Source organism: Rhinoraja longicauda, chromosome 34 (assembly GCF_053455715.1).
Source record: "Rhinoraja longicauda isolate Sanriku21f chromosome 34, sRhiLon1.1, whole genome shotgun sequence".
Lineage (NCBI taxonomy): Eukaryota > Metazoa > Chordata > Chondrichthyes > Rajiformes > Arhynchobatidae > Rhinoraja > Rhinoraja longicauda.
Genome location: NC_135986.1, coordinates 509,009 through 525,025, shown reverse-complemented (window position 1 = coordinate 525,025; position 16,017 = coordinate 509,009).

Here is a 16,017-nt window from a genome sequence, read left to right as displayed (position 1 = left end):
CAATACTCAAATGTTCCATAGGTTGAGTAGCTTTGATCAATCTTCCTTCTTCAGGATGGACAAACCTTGGTTTTAATTCAGCACAGATTCTACATGAAGCACACGTCATCTTCACATCTTATTATATTATTTTTCATATTTCAGATACAGTGCGGAAACAGGCCTTTTCGGCCCACCAAGGCCACGCCACCCAGCGATCCCCGCCCATTAACACTATCCTACACACACTAGGGACATTTTTTTAAATATATATTTTTTATAACATTTACCCAGTCAAATTAACCTACACACCTGTACGTCTTTGGAGTGTGGGAGGAAACCGAAGATCTCGGAGAAAACCCACGCAGGTCACGGGGAGAACGTACAAACTCCTTACAGTACAGCACCCGTAGTCAGGATCGAACCTGAGTCTCCGGCGCTGCATTCGCTTTAAAGCAGCAACTCTACCGTTGCGCCACCGTGCCGCCTCTTCTGTAGAGAAAGGTAAGTTTTTGGAATGAACATAGTGTAACATACGAGTGACTCCAGGATGACACAGTGAAGTGCTGGCGAGCAAGGAAATGACTCAATTTTCTCACTGCTTCAATAATTGCTGTTGCTTCCTTTTTGACGGGTGGGTAATGCAATTCACTACCTTGGAGAGTACGAGACATGAAAGTCACTGGTCGTCCTCCTTGATTTAATGTTGCTGATACTGCTAAATCAGAGGCATCACATTCAAAAACAAAGGGGAGATCCTCATCGATGGCGTGTAATGTCGCAGATTCTAATTGTTTCTTTAAAGAAGTAAAGGCACCAATTGCTGTAGAGTCAAGGGGGGAAGATTTTGCTCTAATCAAAGGTTGAATTTTGTCAGAGAAATTTGGTATCCATTTAGCATAAAAAGCAAACATGCCAAGAACCCTTCGTAGAGAGTTTAATGTAGCTGGAACAGGTATCCCTTGGAGTAGGCGGAGTCTTTCTGGATCAGGCTTGATCATATCATTTCCAACCCAATAACCAAGAATATTAATTGATGACACTGATGTTATTGACTTAGCCTCATTTAATGTCAGATTTTTAGAATGTACAGCTTCTAATAACCGTTGTACATTTTTGTCATGTTCAGCTTGGTCTTTTCCTGCAATAGGTATATTATCAAGATAAGGGAAAGTATCTTTAAGGTTTTCCTGTTCAACAAATTTGTCCATCTCTCTCTGAAAAACTGCCACACCATTAGTTACACCAAAAGGAACTCTGCAGTAGTGGTATAATTTTCCATTTGCTTCAAACGCAGTGTATTTCTTTTCTGATTCTTTCAAAGGAATTTGGCAGTAAGCACTTTTTAGGTAAAAAAGTAGAGAATACCTTATACTTAGCTAATGTATTGATAATATCTTCTATACGAGGGAATGGATATACATCAAGCTCCGTGAACTGGTTTATAGTTTGAGAGTAATCAATGCAGAGTCTCTATGTCTCTCCAAGGGGTCCTTAACCACGACAACTTGTGCCCTCCAAGGGGAAGAGCTGGGCTCTATGATACCTTCTCGTAAAAGATTAGTTACTTCTGTGTTGATAAAGTTTTTGTCATCTTTACTAAAATGTTTTGATTTTGTTGCAATTAGCTTGCACAGAGAATAAATTAGTAAATAATGAAGGACATTCAAAAGATGCAGCAGAAATCACACACAATACTGGTGGCTTTGACAATACAAGATCAGGCATAGTTCCTTCATACATTATTTGAAGTGATCTGTGCTGTTTCTGAAAATCCTGACCTAGAATTATATTGCTACACAAATTTTCCAAAATACCAAGACATACAGATTTATAAGAATAAATTTAAGAATAAGGGGTAGGCCATTTAGAACGGAGATGAGGAAAAAGTTTTTCAGTCAGAGAGTTGTAAATCTGTGGAAAGTAACACTTCCAAATTAACACTGCGCAAAAGTAACACTTTCTTTTTGGATAAATATATGCTGCAGCAAGGGCACATTTATCAGTAGAAATTCTTTCAGCTTGCTCCATATTAGTACTTGGGTGAGATTCTTTTGTAGTAGTTGCAGTAGAATCCACATTAGATGAGCCATAAGCATCTGAATTTCTCTGAGCCAAGTCTAATGAGTAAGCTTGATTGTAAGTTGACTGTAAATCCAAGGTTTTGTTTTCTAATAGTCTCTGTCGTATTAAAGGTGATGCCAAACCATTGATAAACGAGTCTTGAATAAGTTCCTGTCGATATTGATCAGCTGTAACAGCTTTGAAGGCACAGTCTTTACTAAGTCTTTGAAGTTCTTGTAAAAACTCATCAAGTGACTCACCAGGTTTTTGTTTACGAGTAGCAAGGAGGTGTCGAGCAAATATTACATTGGGTGTCTTAACGAAGAGTCTGCTTAGTACATCAATAGCAGAATCATAAGTTGTACATTCCTCTATGTAATCATATACATCATAAGAGACAGAGCTTATTAATGTCCTGAATTTGTCTGGTGCATTGTCGCCACACTCATCAAAGAAGTTATTTAGTGTACGAAGCCAGTGCTTCCATTCCTTTGCTGCAGTAGGTGAGTTGGGATCCAGATCCAAGCGTTGTGGTTTCAATAGTTTCTCCATCTCGATGTCACACTGCTTAACTTTTGAGATTGAGTTGCTTAAATTGTTGTGAGGCAAATGAAAATTCTAATTTACTTAAACTTTATTTAAGCTTTAAGCAACTAATTTCTGTAATACACATCTTCAAAGCGCCTGGAAATTATCGCTGATTCCGCAGGCCTCGCCCGCCCGAGAGTCCCGCACATGCGCACACTTCATCCAGTGAATTGGTCTCCACTGCCCTCTGTGGCAGAGAATTCCACATGATTTCCCCATCATAAATCCATGCTGACTTTGACCTATCCTGGCACTGCTTTCCAAATGTGCTGCTATTAAATCTTTAATAATCAACTCGAGCATCTTCCCCGCTACCGATGTACAGCTATGGAAAAAAGGAGTAGGAGATAGCATTAAGGATATTCCCAAGAGATTTTATGTACATAAAGGGAAAAAGGGTAGAAAAAGCAGGACCTTGAGGAATCAAAATGGTCAACTCTGTGGAACCACAGGAGATGGGCAAGGTCCTCAATGAATTTTTCTCCTCTGTTTTCACAGTGGAGAAAGACAGGAGGATGGAGGAACGGGATAGTCATTGGAAGTATCCTGAGAGTAGTCACTTTCGGGTCCTTGCACGGCAGGTCAGAAGGTCAAAGGGAGTGACACAGTCGCTCAAGCGTTCTGGAGCACAAGCAAGTCTCCAGCATACACTCGTCACACACGCAACACATTCGTCCCGCTGAGTTACTGCATCATTTTGACTACCTTCTATTTAAACCAGCATCTGCACTTCTTTCCTGCACATTTTGTCCGTTCCACTGCAAAATCTCCTCAAGGTATGTCTACTTTGAAGAAGTTCTCTGACGAGAGAGGAGGAGAATGCACCAAGTTAGCAGCAGGCTGTGCCCGGGAATTAATTGCAGAGAAGGATGAATGAGATGACTGCGCGTTACAGGCCGGCTTTGTATCAATCCAGCGGTGCCACGCTGACAACGCAGAAAGCTTGTGTAGGGAGGAACTGCAGAGGCTGGCTTCAACCGAAGATGAGAACAAAATGCTGGAGTAACTCAGCGGGACAGGCAGCATCTCTGGAGAGAACGGCGCCTCGGGTCGCGAAGGACTTGGCCTGAAACATCACCCATTCCCTCTCTCCAGAGATGCTACCTGTCCCAAGGAGTTACTCCAACATTTTGTATCTGACGTGTCCTCCACAGTGTCACCTCGAGGGGAAGCAGCTTCCAAACTGCGATGTCAACTATTGTAATGAGTGGAGAACCGATCTGCCATCCGTGGCCAGAGAGGCTTCACTTCATGCACTGGTATCGGCCACGGACACAAGTCAAGGCACGTTTATGACACGCAAGGAAACAACAGTTAAGCAGCCTAATGTGATTAAGCCCTGTAATTATGTGGTGCCATTCATAAAGATTTTTGGTTGGGACTGAGGTGTTGCAAGTTTAGTTGTGATTTTGGCTTCAGTGACTCTGGCAAAATTCTGGCAAAAAACTGCGACAATTCAATGGCTGCTGGGACCGAAGACATGTATGGGCAGCCATGGTAAGTGCTTGCCTCCTGTACACCGCTTGTCCTCCAGAAAGCGTTGCGTGGCAACATTACTGGTCATGACCTCGCCTGCCGTACAAGGGCCCTATTTCAGTTGCAGAGGTGCTGAAGATCCTGGCATGTATGAAGATAGAAAAATCTCCCAGACTTGATCAGTGCTCTGCACTGCCAGAGTGAAGTAAATGCAAACGAGAAGCAGGGTACCTCCAATTCTGCTTGGGTAGTCTGCAGCCCAATGGAGTGAACTTTGGATTCATCAGTTTTCAGTAATCTGTACCCACTGGTAGACAAAATGCTGGAGTAACTCAGCGAGTCAGACAGCATCTCTGGAGAGAAGGAATGGCTGAGGTTTTGGGTCGAGATCTTTCTTCAAATGGCATTTTGTGTCTACCTTTGATTTAAAGCAGCATCTGCAGTTCTTTCCTACACAATCTGTACCCCCTGTTCCTTTCTTTCGTGATCCCCACAGGTTCTCACCCCCTCCTTTATTCAAACCTTCAGTTCACCACTCCCCTGTTTCTTACCTTTCCTCACCAGCCTCCATCTGCTCTTCACCTACTTCATAACCCACCTGGTCTGTTCCCTTCCCCTCTTGTTCCCTCTGACTCCGCCACTCACTCTTTGCTTCAGCAGGGTGACGCAATGCTCCAAGTGCAACCTCACCAGTGGCTTGTACATCTTGTAACATAATATCCCAAATGTTATACTTTGGCCATCTCCTGTGGCTCCACATGTGAATGGCTGCTCTGCCTGGAATGGTGCAGCCATGGGTGGTGGTAAGGCAGATATGCAGTGGCGTTTCAGTGGCTTTTGGATAGGCTCATGGATGTACATGGGATGGGATGTACAGCCACACATATGCATGTAAATGCTGTGGGATGTTTGTCATTTTACTGCCGGGAGCCCCTGGCCCCACACACTCACTGTGCGATGACCCCTGATGCCACACCTTCACCGTACGGGGAAGACTCTGTGTTTAACAGTTGCCCCTCAGGTTTCTATTAAAACTTTCCTCTCTCACCTTAAACCAATGTCGTCTGGTTCTTGATTCCCCTATCCTGGACTGTGCATTCACCCTAACTATTCCCCTCGTGATCTCTATAAGATCACCACCTGAGCTCCAAGGAATAAGGTCCCAGCCTGTCCAACCTCTCCAATAGTTCAGGCACACAAGCCCTGGCAACATCCTTGTAAATCTACCCTGCACTCTTTCCGGCTTAATAACATCTTTCCTGCAGCAGGGTGACAATGCTCCAAGTGCAGCCTCACCAATATCTTATTGGTGCATCATGTAACAGAACATCCCAAGTGGAATATATTGGCCATCTCCTGTAGATCCACATGTTCTGCTCTATTCTCCCCTAGTTTTCCCTTTAATATACTGTTAAAATCACTGAAATCTCATCTGTCGGAGCTATCTCTTTCCCCGTTTTTGCCCTCCTTATTCCTTCATCATATCATCATCATATATATACAGCCGGAAACAGGCCTTTTCGGCCCTCCAAGTCCGTGCCGCCCAGTGATCCCCGTACATTAACACTATCCTACACCCACTAGGGACAATTTTTACATTTACCCAGCCAATTAACCTACATACCTGTACGTCTTTGGAGTGTGGGAGGAAACCGAAGATCTCGGAGAAAACCCACGCAGGTCACGGGGAGAACGTACAAACTCCTTACAGTGCAGCACCCGTAGTCAGGATCGAACCTGAGTCTCCTGAGTCTCCGGCGCTGCATTCGCTGTAAAGCAGCAACTCTACCGCTGCGCTACCGTGCCGCCCTTCAGTATGCTCCCTAAACTCCTCTAGCTGATCCCAGCTGACTATGCCATAAGACGTGGAAGCAGAATTAGGCCATTCACTGTCGAGTCTACTCCGCATTCCAATCATGGCTGATCTATCTTTCCATCTGAATATATTCTCCTATCTTTGCCCCATAACCTTTGACGCCATTCCTATCAAGAACCTATTAATCTCCACTTTAAAAATATCCAATGTCGTCCTTAACAGCCGTCTGTGGCAATGAATTCCAGATTCACCAACCTCTGGTGAAATAAATTCTTCCTTATCTCCATTCTAAAAGCACGTCCTTTTGTTCTGCATCAGTGCGCTCTGGTTCTGGACACTACTGTAACTTTTCATGTCCAGTCTATCTAGGAGCCCTGCAGTTCCTTTGTCATTTCCAGAGCCTCAATTTCTCTTGTCATGCTCAATCTCATACTCCCACCTGCACTGCCCCTCAATCTAACAGAAACATGCCTTGAACTCTGTATAACTTTTAAAATGGTCTGACATTCTGCATTTCTCTTTGCTCATAAACAACCTGCTTCAATCAACCGTTGCAGGTGCAGGTTCCTGCATAACACCATTTTGTGTATCTTTTCTATTTTAAATACTTAAACTCTTTCACTGGGAGCTCATTGTCACTGCAGCATCTGACACCAACCCCCCCCCCCCCCCGTGAGATTCTTGGAATCATTCGTCAGCACTTGGTTGCAAAATCGTTTTTGTTTGTGAAATTATCTGCAGGTTACACCTATTTCATGGGAAAGTCCACCTTCAGAACATTTATCCAAGGGTGCAAATTTCCCAGAAGAGGAGGCATATTCAACTCGAAGATATCACAAAAAGCTGGGGGTTGTTTGGGTTGGAAGGAACGAGTGGACCAGGGAGTAATGGAGGGAACGGTTTCTGCAGAGAGCAGAAAGGGGAGGAGATGGGAAGATGTGGCCAGTAGTGGGATCCCGTTGGAGGTGACGGAAATGTTGGAGGATAATTTGTTGTATACGCTGGCTGATGGGGTGGAAGGTGAGGACAAGGGGGACTCTGTCCTTGTTACGAATGGGGAGAGGGGGAGCAAGAGCGGAGATGCAGGATATAGAGGAGGCCCTAGTGAGAGTCTCATCTATAATGGAAGAGGGGAAGCCCCATTTCCTAAGGGCGGCACGGTAGCGCAGCGGTAGAGTTGCTGCTTTACAGCGAATGCAGCGCCGGAGACTCAGGTTCGATCCTGACTACGGGTACTGCACTGTAAGGAGTTTGTACGTTCTCCCCGTGACCTGCGTGGGTTTTCTCCGAGATCTTCGGTTTCCTCCCACACTCCAAAGACGTACAGGTATGTAGGTTAATTGGCTGGGTAAATGTAAAAATTGTCCCTAGTGGGTGTAGGATAGTGTTAATGTACGGGGATCACTGGGCGGCACGGACTTGGTGGGCCGAAAAGGCCTGTTTCCGGCTGTATATATATGATATGATATGATATGAATGAGGACATCTGTGATGCCCTAGTGTGAAACACCTCATCCTGGGCATAGATGCGGTGTAGACGGAGGAATTGGGCTTAGGGGATAGACTTTTTACAGGAGACATGGTGGGAAGAAGTGTAGTCAAGATAGCTGTGGGAATCAGTAGGTTTGAAGTAAATGTTGGTCACTAGTCTGTCTCCTGTGATGGAGATGGTGAGATCCAGAAACGGTAGGGAGATGTCAACTCCTCTGCCATTTCTTTATTCCCCATTATCACTTCTCCTGCATAATTTTCCAGCAATCCAACGTCCACTCTTACCACCTTCTTACTTTTCATATGACTGAAGAAACTCTTGCTATCTTCTTTTATATTATTGGTTAGCTTACCTTCGTATTTCATCTTTTTTCCCAGTATTGCCTTTATAGTTACCTTCTGTCGTTCTTTGAAAGCTTCCCAATCCTCTGGCTTCCCACTAATCTTTGCTATGTTATATGCCTTCTCGAATTTAGTTTGATACAGTATCAAACCCTTGTCAGCCACGGTCGCCTCTTTATCCCCTGAGAATCTTTCTTCATCTAAGGTGAGAGGGGCGACGTTTAGAGGAGATATGCGGTGCGTGTTTTTTGACGCAGAGGGGGGTGAGTGCCTGGAACGCGCTGCCAGGGGTTGTGGTGGAGGCAGATACGACAATGGCGTTTAAGTGGCTTTTGGATTGGCACGTGTGATGGACGGTATGGATCATGTACAGCCACACATACGCATGTAAATGCAACGGGATGTTTGTCATTTTGCTGTCGGGAGACCCCTGACACCACACACTCACTGTGGGATGACCCCTGACCCCACACCTTCACCGTACGGGGACAACTCTGTGTTTAAAAGTTGCCTCTCAGGTTTCTATTAAAACTTTCCTCTCTCACCTTAAACCAATGTTGTCTGGTTCTTGATTCCCCTATCCTGGTTGAAGGACTGTGCATTCACCCTATCTATTCCCCTCATGATCTTATACACCTCTATAAGATCACCTCCTGCGCGCCACGGAATTAGGTCCCAGCCTGTCCAACCTCTCCAATACTTCAGGCACACAACCCCTGGCAACATCCTCGTAAATCTACCCTGCACTCTTTCCTGCTTAATAACATATTTCCTGTAGTGTTAAAGTTCGTTTTCTCTAGACGGACAACAATGCAACAAAGTTAGTGGTAAAACGGTAAAGTCTTTATTACGCCAGGCGGGAGTGGGGAGATCAATACCGGGTTCTTCAGAAACCCAAGCTCACCTCGTGTCCCACTCTCCGAAACAAGGGACAAAACAGTATAGTTATATCTTTTTCTTATCAGTGAATAAGGTGGCATCACTCACATCATGCCCATACAAGGTAGAGAAAGAAATAAGACCATGTCCATATACGGTATTAAGAAGTCATCAGTAAGTCAGTTTAAAAAAAAGTACATGCTGCACTTCTCACGGTTAGACACAGCTTTATCTTTTCTCTCTCTGCTTAGCTCAGCCATGTGCAACGCGCAAGAAGAAGCCGGCAACCATTTTGTGATCTTTTTAAACTCTTTCAGTAGCAGGGTGACGCAATGCTCCAAGTGCAGCCTCATCAATATCTTATTGGTGCATCATGTAACATAACATCCCAAGTGTAATATATTGGCCATCTCCTGTAGATCCACATGTGAATGGCTGTTCTGCTTTATTCTCCCCTAGTTAGCCCTTTTCCCTTTAATATACTGTTAAAATCTCTGAAATCTCATCTGTCGGAGCTATCTCTTTCCCCGTTTTTGCCCTCCTTATTCCTTCTTCAGTATGCTCTCTAAACTCCTCCAGCTGATCCCAGCTGTCTATGCCAGAAGACATGGAAGCAAAATTAGGCCATTGACCGTGGCGTCTACTGCGCATTCCAATCCTGTCTTTCCCTCTTAATCCAATTCCCCATCCTTTGTCCCATAACCTTTGACGCCCTTCCTAATCAAGAACCTATTAGTCTCCACTTTAAAAATACCCAATGTCATCCTCCACAGCCGTCTGTGGCAATGAATTCCAGATTCACCAACCTCTGGTGAAATAAATTCTTCCTTATCTCCATTCTAAAATCATGTCCTTTTGTTCTGCATCTGTGCCCTCTGGTTCTAAACATAACTAATAAATAATAATAATTAAAATTATTTTTTATTTGTCATATGTAGGTTGGCACAGGGTCAACGGTACAATGAAATGTATTTGACAAGACAACGGGTCACCTCAGCAGGAATATTCCAAGGATAAATAAGATTAAAAATGACAGTAAGGTAAAAAGGCAATATTAAAAATAGTTAAAGACAATATTAAAAATAATCGACATATATGATTTGAAATGTGTTTGAGTTCGTAAGCCTGATGGCCTGATAGTAGAAACTGTTCTTAAGTCTGGTGGTACGCGCAGCCATACCCCTGTATCATCTGCCTGACGGTAAACAAGGAGAACAGCCTGCGTACTGGGTAGCTGTGGTCCTTGATGATGCTGCGTGCCTTCCGCAGGCACCGCCGGTAGAAAATGTCCTGAATGGCCGGGAGACAGTTGCCAGTGATGTGCTGTGCCATCTTCACCATTCTCTGCAGTGATTTGTGGCTGTGGGCAGAACAGTTCCCATACCAGACTGTAATGCAGCTCGTCAGCAGGCTCTCGATGGTGCATCTGTACAAGTTTGTGAGGATGCTGGCATTCATGCCAAACTTCCTCAGTCTTCTCAGGAAAAAGAGCCTCTGGTGGGCCTTTTTTGTTATTGTGTCTGTGTGCAGTGTCCAGGAAAGGTCCTTAGTGATGTGCACACCGAGGAACTTAAAGCTGCTGACCCTTTCAACCTCAGCATCACCGATGTGGATGGGGAGGTGTCCACTCCCCCGCTGTCTCCTGTAGTGAACGGTCATCTCTTTAGTTTTGCTGACATTGAGAGAGAGGTTATTTTCCTGGCACCAGCTGTTTAGTGCATTTACCTGCTCTCTGTAGGCCGTCTCATTGTGGTCTGTGATGAGGCCCAAGATGGTCGTGTCGTCAGCAAACTTTATTTCATATTTTATTTCATATTTCAGATACAGCGCGGAAACAGGCCTTTTCGGCCCACCAAGTCCGCGCCGCCCAGCGATCCCCGCACACTAACACTATCCTACACACACGAGGGACAATTTTTACATTTACCCAGTCAATTAACCTACATACCTGTACGTCTTTGGAGTGTGGGAGAAAACCGAAGATCTCGGGGAAAACCCACGCAGGTCTCGGGGAGAACGTACAAACTCCTTACAGTACAGCACCTGTAGTCAGGATCGAACCTGAGTCTCCGGCGCTGCATTCGCTGTAAAGCAGCAACTCTACCGCTGCGCTACCGTGCCGCCCTTTAGGATGCTGTTTGAGCTGTGCTTAGCAGTACAGTCGTGCGTGAACAGGGAGTACAGGAGAGGACTGAGCACACAGCCCTGTGGTGTGCCTGTGTTGAGGATCAGTGGGGAAGAGGTGTGGCTGCCAATTCTCACCACCTGGGGCCTGCCCGTCAGGAAATCAAATATCCATCCGCGGATGGAGGTCTCCAGTCCAGGATCAAGGAGCTTGGGGACAGGTTTTGAGGGAATAATAGTGTTGAATGCCGAGCTGTAGTCAATAAAGAGCATTCTCACATATGTATTTCCTTTGTCCAGGTGGGTGAGCGCAGTATGTATTGCCATGGCGATAGCATCATCCGTGGCCCTGTTTGGTGTATATGCAAACTGAAGAGGGTCCAAGGTGTCGGGGAGAGGAGCAGATGTGAGTTTTGACTGGTCGCTCGAAGCACTTCATGATGACTGATGTCAGTGCGACAGGACAGTAGTCATTTAAACAGGAGGTTCTTTGGAACAGGAAAGATGATGGATGCTTTGAAGGAGGTGGGAACCACAGACTGACTCAGAGAGAGGTTGAAGATGTTTGTGAACACCTCTGCCAGTTGATCAGCACACACTCTGAGGGCCCGCCCTGGAATACCATCCGGTCCTGGAGCTTTGCGGTCGTTGACCTTTTTGAAGGATCGCCTCATGACTGCCGTTTGTAAGGACAGTGTGGGAGTCCCCCTGCACACCTGTGGACTCATGGTGGGCGCTGTGTTGTCTGCATCGAACCGGGCGTAAAAGGTGTTAAGCTGGTCCGAGAGCGATGCGGTAGGCTGAACAGTGCTCCTGTTTTTCCCGTTGTAGTCTGTGACGCAGTGTAATCCACTCCACATGCGTCTGGAGTCCGAGTTGTAGTAGTTAGATTCCATTTTGTTTCTGTAGTCTCTCTTGGCTTTCCTGATGGACTCCCGGAGGTCATATCTGGCTACCTTGTAGGCGTTGAGGTCGCCTGAGTTGAAGACAGTAGTCCGTGCTTTAAGTTTAGCACGGATTTCCTGTCCGACCCAGGGTTTCTGATTTGGGTAAGTGCAGATGGTGGCTTTTGGAACCACATCATCGATGCACTTACCTATGTGGCCTAAGACAGAGTCTGTGTATTCGTTGATATCGTCTTCTGCTGCGTCTTCAAACATCTGCCAGTCAGTTATGTCACAGCAGTCCTGTAAGGCCTCATCAACCTCAATGTTCCATTTATATATGACCCTGGAAACCGTTTTTTCCTGTTTTAGTTTCTGCCTGTATGCAGGCAGCAGTAGAATGGAACAGTGATCTGCTTTACCAAAAGCAGGGCGAGGGAGGGGCTTATAACAATCTCTGAATGGAAACAACAGACTATTACTGGAAACAACCTTTTCACGTCCCGTCTACCTAGGAGCACCGCGCCTCCTTTTCCTTTCCAGAGCTTCAATTTTTCTTATCGTGCACAATCTCATACTCCCACCTGCCTTGCTCCTAAATCAAACAGAAATATGCATGTCTTCAACTTTCTCTATCAAACTTTTTAAATGGTCCGACATTCTGCATTTCTCTTTGCTCATAAACAACCTGCTCCAATCAACCGTTGCAGGGTCCAGCCTAACACCATCAAAGTTGGCCTTGACCCAATGTTCAAGATTAACTTGTCACTTACACTGGCATGCCTAATTCCTTCATACAATGATTTTATTTTCACTTCTGGGAGCTCATTGTCACCGCAACATCTGACCCCCCCCCCCCCCCCCCCCCCGTGAGATTCTTGGAATCATTCCTCAGCTCTTGTTGCAAAATCGTTTTGTTTGTGAAATTATCTGCAGGTTGCACCCATTTCATGGGAAAGTCAACCTTCAGAACATTTATCCAAGGGTGGAAATTTCCCAGACGAGGGGACATGTTCAACTCCTCTGCCATTTCTTTATTCCCCATTATCACTTCTCCTGCATAATTTTCCAGCAGTCCAACGTCCACTCTTACCACCTTCTTACTTTTTATATAACTGAAGAAACTCTTGCTATCCTCTTATATTATTCACCAGCTTACCTTCGTATTTCATCTTTTTTCCCAGTATTGCCTTTATAGTTACCTTCTGTCGTTCTTTGAAAGCTTCCCAATCCTCTGGCTTCCCACTAATCTTTGCTATGTTATACGCCTTCTCGAATTTAGTTTGATACTGTCCTTGATTTCCCTTGTCAGCCACGGTCGCCTCTTTTTCCCCCGAGAATCTTTCTTCCTCTAAGGTGAGAGGGGCGACGTTTAGAGGAGATATGCGGTGCGTGTTTTTTGACGCAGAGGGGGTGAGTGCCTGGAACGCGCTGCCAGGGGTTGTGGTGGAGGCAGATACGACAATGGCGTTTAAGTGGCTTTTGGATTGGCACGTGTGATGGACGGTATGGATCATGTACAGCCACACATACACATGTAAATGCAACGGGATGTTTCTCATTTTACTGCCGGGAGACCCCTGACCCCACACTCTCACTGTAGAATGACCCCTGACCCCACACCTTCACTGTACGGGGACGACTCTGTGTTTAAAAGTTGCCTCTCAGGTTCCTATTAAAACTTTCCTCTCTCACCTTAAACCAATGTTGTCTGGTTCTTGATTCCCCTATCCTGGTTGAAGGACTGTGCATTCACCCTATCTATTCCCCTCATGATCTTATACACCTCTATAAGATCACCTCCTGCGCGCCACGGAATTAGGTCCCAGCCTGTCCAACCTCTCCAATACTTCAGGCACACAACCCCTGGCAACATCCTCGTAAATCTACCCTGCACTCTTTCCTGCTTAATAACATATTTCCTGTAGTGTTAACGTTTGTTTTCTCTAGACAGACAACAATGCAACAAAGTTAGTGGTAAAACAGTAAAGTCTTTATTACGCCAGGCGGGAGTGGGGAGATCAATACCGGGTTCTTCAGAAACCCAAGCTCACCTCGTGTCCCACTCTCCGAAACAAGGGACAAAACAGTATAGTTATATCTTTTTCTTATCAGTGAATAAGGTGGCATCACTCACATCATGCCCGTACAAGGTAGAGAAAGAAATAAGACCATGTCCATATACGGTATTAAGAAGTCATCAGTAAGTCAGTTTTAAAAAAAGTACATGCTGCACTTCTCACGGTTAGACACAGCTTTATCTTTTCTCTCTCTGCTTAGCTCAGCCATGTGCAACGCGCAAGAAGAAGCCGGCAACCATTTTGTGATCTTTTTAAACTCTCAGTAGCAGGGTGACGCAATGCTCCAAGTGCAGCCTCATCAATATCTTATTGGTGCATCATGTAACATAACATCCCAAGTGTAATATATTGGCCATCTCCTGTAGATCCACATGTGAATGGCTGTTCTGCTTTATTCTCCCCTAGTTAGCCCTTTTCCCTTTAATATACTGTTAAAATCTCTGAAATCTCATCTGTCGGAGCTATCTCTTTCCCCGTTTTTGCCCTCCTTATTCCTTCTTCAGTATGCTCTCTAAACTCCTCCAGCTGATCCCAGTTGTCTATGCCAGAAGACATGGAAGCAAAATTAGGCCATTGACCGTGGCGTCTACTGCGCATTCCAATCCTGTCTTTCCCTCTTAATCCGATTCCCCATCCTTTGTCCCATAACCTTTGACGCCCTTCCTAATCAAGAACCTATTAGTCTCCACTTTAAAAATACCCAATGTCATCCTCCACAGCCGTCTGTGGCAATGAATTCCAGATTCACCAACCTCTGGTGAAATAAATTCTTCCTTATCTCCATTCTAAAATCATGTCCTTTTGTTCTGCATCTGTGCCCTCTGGTTCTAAACATAACTAATAAATAATAATAATTAAAATTATTTTTTATTTGTCATATGTAGGTTGGCACAGGGTCAACGGTACAATGAAATGTATTTGACAAGACAACGGGTCACCTCAGCAGGAATATTCCAAGGATAAATAAGATTAAAAATGACAGTAAGGTAAAAAGGCAATATTAAAAATAGTTAAAGACAATATTAAAAATAATCGACATATATGATTTGAAATGTGTTTGAGTTCGTAAGCCTGATGGCCTGATAGTAGAAACTGTTCTTAAGTCTGGTGGTACGCGCAGCCATACCCCTGTATCATCTGCCTGACGGTAAACAAGGAGAACAGCCTGCGTACTGGGTAGCTGTGGTCCTTGATGATGCTGCGTGCCTTCCGCAGGCACCGCCGGTAGAAAATGTCCTGAATGGCCGGGAGACAGTTGCCAGTGATGTGCTGTGCCATCTTCACCATTCTCTGCAGTGATTTGTGGCTGTGGGCAGAACAGTTCCCGTACCAGACTGTAATGCAGCTCGTCAGCAGGCTCTCGATGGTGCATCTGTACAAGTTTGTGAGGATGCTGGCATTCATGCCAAACTTCCTCAGTCTTCTCAGGAAAAAGAGCCTCTGGTGGGCCTTCTTTGTTATTGTGTCTGTGTGCAGTGTCCAGGAAAGGTCCTTAGTGATGTGCACACCGAGGAACTTAAAGCTGCTGATCCTTTCAACCTCAGCATCACCGATGTGGATGGGGAGGTGTCCACTCCCCCGCTGTCTCCTGTGGTCCACGGTCATCTCTTTAGTTTTGCTGACATTGAGAGAGAGGTTATTTTCCTGGCACCAGCTGTTTAGTGCCTTTACCTGCTCTCTGTAGGCCGTCTCATTGTTGTCTGTGATGAGGCCCAAGATGGTCGTGTCGTCAGCAACCTTTATTTCATATTTTATTTCATATTTCAGATACAGCGCGGAAACAGGCCTTTTCGGCCCACCAAGTCCGCGCCGCCCAGCGATCCCCGCACACTAACACTATCCTACACACACTAGGGACAATTTTTACATTTACCCAGTCAATTAACCTACATACCTGTACGTCTTTGGAGTGTGGGAGGAAACCGAAGATCTCGGAGAAAACCCATGCAGGTCACGGGGAGAACGTACAAACTCCTTACAGTACAGCACCTGTAGTCAGGATCGAACCTGAGTCTCCGGCGCTGCATTCGCTGTAAAGCAGCAACTCTACCGCTGCGCTACCGTGCCGCCCTTTAGGATGCTGTTTGAGCTGTGCTTAGCAGTACAGTCGTGCGTGAACAGGGAGTACAGGAGAGGACTGAGCACACAGCTCTGTGGTGTGCCTGTGTTGAGGATCAGTGGGGAAGAGGTGTGGCTGCCAATTCTCACCACCTGGGGCCTGCCCGTCAGGAAATCAAATATCCATCCGCAGATGGAGGTCTCCAGTCCAGGATCAAGGAGCTTGGGGACAGGT